Source organism: Schistosoma mansoni, chromosome 2 (genome assembly GCF_000237925.1).
Source record: "Schistosoma mansoni strain Puerto Rico chromosome 2, complete genome".
Lineage (NCBI taxonomy): Eukaryota > Metazoa > Platyhelminthes > Trematoda > Strigeidida > Schistosomatidae > Schistosoma > Schistosoma mansoni.
In genome coordinates, this window is record NC_031496.1 from 1,200,555 (window position 1) to 1,206,554 (window position 6,000).

The following is a 6,000-nucleotide window of genomic DNA, read 5'->3' on the forward strand; positions in this document are numbered from 1 at the left end:
TGCTTCAGTTTGAGCACCTGAGCAGTATCACAGCCCTCATACAAATCAAATGAGATTTGTGTGGCGCATATATATCTGGTGCCCGTTTGTACCAATATTTATGTGTTTAAATGAAATAATAAAAGTTCATTTGTGTAAGTAATAAGTTTTTTGTAATTCCAGATACAAGTTACTTTTTATATACTTCATAGCTATAGGTAGTATATATGTATCGGCATATATGTGTCAGCAAAATATCCTTCTGGTTGATGTTTACTATTTGAAGAGAATCAAGGAATGACTGCCGACCAATTATTTCATCCTGATTCACCATTACTAATCAATTATACTCACATAAAAAGATATTCATGGCTGGTAATGACAAAGATACTTTCAAACCACTGAAATCTATTATTTATTTATTTAAACGCATACATATTGGTACAAAGGGGCACCAGATACATATGCGCCACACAAAACAATGATAATGGGAAGAGAAAGGGGAAAAATGCGTATATATAAATGATTAAAAAGAGAGAAGAGTATTGATGGGGGGGGGACTGAAATGTACAACCGGAAGACTCTTCCAGTTAAGAAAGTTATAACCACTCTTTATGAGGGAGGAAAAGAAGGTTGCAGCAGCCTCGCCACTGGCTTTTATTCTGGGCCATATCTGATAACGTCTCTAGCCACTGTGTTGCACCGTCTCTCGGACCCCAGTCAGGGAGTTGTGAAGGACCAACAGAAGCCAGCCTTATGCAGTTTTCTTTCATACCACGACGCCATGTCATACACTGACCTCCTCTCCGCTTTTTGCAACCAGTCCCAGAGTCGGCAAATAGTGCACGACGTGGAATTCTCTGGGACGACATTCGTAGAACATATCCAAGCCACCGAAGTCGGTGTTTCAAGATGGTGACATCAATTGAATTATCGTCTCTGCGCCCGAACACACGATGCCGAACCTCTGCATTACTAACATGGTGTTACCACTGTATGTCAGCAATCCTTCGGAGACAACGACGATCGAACACAGATATTTGTCTAACATCCTCAACTCGGGAAGACCATGTTTCACATCAAACCACTTAAAAGTTTAGTCCTTTAGTTCACAATTTAAAAAAACTCAATCTATTTTCTCTCTACCTTGTGTAACTATCGTCCTAGTAGCGGTAATAATGTTTGTTTAATTGTGTATACAATAGAAAATCATCAGTGATCGTTTAGCATTACAATCCTAATAAGTTGTCTAGAAAACTATTCATTAATTAATATAAGAGATATAATAGTATGTCTGTTTATTTTATTGAATTCAGTCACTATATACAATTATATAGTTGACATCGAACCATATTGTAGTTGTAAAATTCTATTAATACTACTGCTAGATTGTGAGATGGTGGAGAAGATTTGTAGCTCAGGTGGGTGATTTTGATGTGGGTTTGTTCTGTGAGCTGAATGGTTTGGTTGTAGAGCGAAGTTTGTGCTGATGATGTCATTCAGAAGAACGATGAAAGCTCCACAACCAAACCATTCAGCTCAGAGAACAAACCCACATCAAAAACTGCTAGATTGTTTTCAAAAAGAATGAAAATGGCTAAAATAATGTTCAAACTTTCAATTTAATAGTAGTTGAAAGTTAAACACTGTAATTCATCATCCACCACTCTACTACTACTATTGTGGTGTGAGTCACTGATATCCACATAAGTAGTAGTATATAGTGATGGTCAGTAGAAGATCGATAAGGAGAGAACGGGAACGCCACCCAATTGGTACGAAAATGCATGGATAATTATAATCGGAGACTATGGACGGATATTTGCAAAAGAAACAGTCAAGATTGAGACAATTGATTGGTATTTTGCAAATTAACTATTCACTATATGGTTTCTTATATTTTAATGAGATATTTTGTAATGTTGTGCTAAAATACTTACGATTGTCCTCACCCGTGTTCTTCTTCACTACACTATTACTACTGGGTACATAACTGTTTATTATATGAAATTCACACCGCCCGTCTCTACTACCGATTGAATGGTTTAGTGAGGTCGTTGTAGTGGCTTTGCCGCTCGACTGATGCTGAGAAGATGACTTAATATGACCATTTAGAAGAAGTAATAGTCGTAACAAGGTTTCCGTAGGTGAACCTGCGGAAGGAACATTAACATGACCCAAAAATATATAATGACGCATGCACCTGGTTTCGTGCTGGACTGCATGTACCCTGGCTTAGTGGTAGTTTCCCTAGGCTTCAGTGGTTGAATATGAAATTCATATTTCAATTGAATAACCTTCATTAACAAGTATATTCAATCGAAAATTACATTTGATGAATCATGAAAAGTTAATTTTATAGTTGAAATCTTAAGTCAATTGAAGCTAGACAACCATGAAAAACATGGAAGCATTTGGACGGCCGTTTCGTTCTATTGTGTGGGACTCACTAGTGACTGGCTTCAAGAGATATTTCCTGGAGTTCTAGTGAGAAGCAGTGACAACCAGGTCTGTTGTGAGAGAGTAACTCATTGAAGAAAATGGTGGACGATGGCTCAATTTTTTGAATTGGTTGAAGTTAGACATTAACGCCGTCGGATGCCGGCCGGTTCAGTGGTCTAAAATTTAAGCGTTCGCGCGCGAGACCCATATGACCTTGGGTTGAAATCTCGTGAGGCGGAATCGTGGATGCGCACTCCTGTGGTGTCCCACAATAGGACAAAACGTCCACCTAGTGCTTCCAGGTTTTTCATAGTTGTCTAACTTCAATTGACTCTTAATTTCAACTATATAAACTTACCAAAATCTCCACAAAACCCCCTTCTAATAAGTGGATTTCTCAATAAATGTATTGTATTTCTATAATATATACATAACAGTAGTTAGTAGAAATGGTAGGTCCTGGGTTCGAATCTCGCGAGTGCGTAATCGTGAATGCGCATTACTAAAGAGTCCCATAATGGGACGAAACGGCCGTCCAGTGCTTCCAGATTTCTCATGATTGTCTATCTTCAATTAACTCATCATTTCAACTATATACAATTACTAAGAATCTTCACAAAACCCCCGCTTTCTTTTCTTTTTCAAATTGTTAATTGCCTTTTTTTTGTTTATTTGTTTATTCTTTTTATTTAGAAAAGCTCGTCAAAGTCCACCAGTCTTTTCATGATCTCATTTATCATTATTACATTAGAATATTATCTACAGAAGAAAGAAAAAAAAGAAAACGAAACAAAAATAAGAAGAAAAACAATCCTATTCATTCCCTGTTACTATGATATATCTTTTCTTCTTCTTTTTTTTCTTTCTTTTGGCATTGTTGTCTATACATTTGTGTAATATTAAAAATCAATAAATGAACACATATCATTGATCATGTTTATTATTATTACTACTGTTTTTTTTTAAATCTTTTTTCTTTTTTTTGGGGGGGGGAGGGGAAGGAGCGGAAAAAACAAAAAACCCCCTCCTCTATTTTTAGGGGGTTTCTTATTTATTATTACTATTATTATTTATATAGAATCATATCTCTCTATTTTATTATCTTATTTGTTTATTATTTCATTGATGTATATACTACTATTGTAAGTAATGAATAAATGATTAGAGTAATATAAAACAAAAAACAAAAAGTAACTGGTGACATTTAAATGTAAATTATATTGTATCTATATTAGAAAGATATTTGTTGTTCTTGTTGTTGTTGGTTTTGTTTTATTAAATAAATAATATTTATAAACAAAGTTAGTAGAACTTTCTACGCAGCCTATCTCGCATTGACTTTCTCAAATCAACTAGTGATGTCTACTCAAACGAAGGATAAATTAATTGAGTTGACCTCTTTCATATGCATTTATAAGTTCAGCTGCTCTTGTGATGATACCTATATCGGGCGTACTACTAGGCAACTTAACCAACAAATGAGTGAACATCTAACAATATGGTTTGGAAAGGGTCAAATAAAAACAATACATAGTTCTATCTTGGCACATCTAATTGATAGTGGTCATATTGTTGATAAATTGAAATCATTTCAAGTGATCTATCGTATACCTCCATTATTTCTCAATGGAGTTCACTTCCGTCTACTTCATATAGCAGAAGCCATAGGAATTCGTACATTCCATCCCAATTTATGTGTACAGAAGAAATTCGTAATCGTATATATTTGTCTAAGGTAAATTAACGTCTCATATACGTGTAACAAATGAAAGGACTGTTATAACCAGAACCCTAGAGTTATAACAAGTATCTTTATCGTTTATAACAATTACAATCACTGAGAGATGTACTTCTAGAAAAAAAATATAAAAACTACTGTGAAAATTCTTTTCCTTTAAAAACTTTATTACAAATTGTTATATCTGACGGGTTACTACCCCAATCAATATATAATGTGACGATACCGTCAATTGGAGTATAGTGAATTATCGACCGAACCAATACTGCATAAAAACTTGTACAAGTAGTCTACAGTCCTTATCGATCCTTACTTTCTGCTTAGGTCTACTTGTTGAGTCCACAATATCAATCTCAGCCTCCATGATATGAATTATTATATTTCAAACATACTGAGTTTATATATCAACCAGACAGACTACATCGTATCATAAAATAGAAAATAACAGCTTTTATATATAAAGATAAATAGTAAAAAATTCACTTAATATTGTTTGTTTGAATCTTCCCATTGATGTTTTTGGACTACAACTGGTCAGTCTCTAATTGGCATATGTGCATACTGTGTGTATTGCCTCGATATAGCCTTAATTCACAAGCATTATAAGCAAAGATGGATAGCGGCTAGCAGTAGAATCCAAGAAAGCGTCTCATCTTATTTTGTACTCATCAGCTGAATGTATCTGCATCTCAGAGTTGATGTTCACTCTGGGACTGGAACCCAGTACCTTTCGCTTTAAACTCCATCGCGTTATCTACTTAGCTACTGAGTCCTAATAGCCATTTGCTTTTGCAATGGGGTAAAGTTTAAATTTAATTAGTGATTGAATTTAAAGATAGTTAATGTTTAGTAGTGTAATTTAAGACGCAGGTTTCGTTTTATTTGAGATTCGTCAGCTGGATGTACTTGCATCTTAGAACTGATGTCCATTACTAGCTATTAACCATCTTTGTCTAAATTACTTTGAATTAAGAGAGTCGGCACAGGTCAGACAGATTGATCAATTGAAATACTAAAAATAAATGAGACTCAAACAAACAATACCAAGTGAATTTAGAACTTGATATGTAGTCGAGAATAGTAATAATTACTTGTCTGTTAAGTCAGACATGTAGATAGTGTGACAGTTGTCAGATGACTTCTATATTCCCTTATTTTTATTGATTGATTGTTGGATTGTGTTGAGTTTCGGTGTGGAAATATATTTACGTAATGGTCAGGCTAATCATGTGTTCTTCATCTGAGTTGTGTTGAAGTCATGTAAACTATACAATTTGAAAGAATTCTAGTGTAGATATTCGTCTAAGGTAAGTTAACGTCCATTTCATACAAAAAAAAGAAAACAAAGTGTTATAACAGAACTTTTTTTCACTGTTATTCATCTGTCACCATTTATCGCTTACATATAAAAGTCATTTATTTTTTATCATGGTTGAAAGCGTGAGTCAATTGAAGCTAGACCACCATTGAAAACCTGGAAACACTGGACGGCCGTTTCATCCTGTTATGAGACTTCTCAGCAGTGCGCATCCACGAACCCGCTCTCGCGAGCGAGACTCGAACCCAGGACCTACCAGTCTCGAGCCGAAGCCCTTAACCGATAGGCCACTGAGCTGGCATCCAACGGTGTTAATGTCCAACTTCAACTGATCCACGAAGTTGAGCAACCATTCACCAATTGTCTTCAGTGAGTTCCTATCTCACAACAGACGTGGTTTTGAACTCCACTGGTCACTGCTTCTCACTAGAGCTCCTAGATATACTTCTCGAAGTCACTAGTGAGCATATGATTATATTAATTATAGATGGGATTTGTGGAGATTTAGTATTTATCATAGTTG

At 35.3% G+C, this 6,000-nt stretch overlaps 1 non-coding gene across 1 annotated transcript; it reads right to left on the bottom strand.

Moving 5' to 3' along the window:
* Positions 1-5,699: 5,699 nt before the first annotated feature.
* On the bottom strand, positions 5,700-5,773 carry Smp_tRNA_02262_Pseudo_CGA.1.1. Its single transcript has one exon. It is a non-coding gene (tRNA).
* Positions 5,774-6,000: the final 227 nt, after the last annotated feature.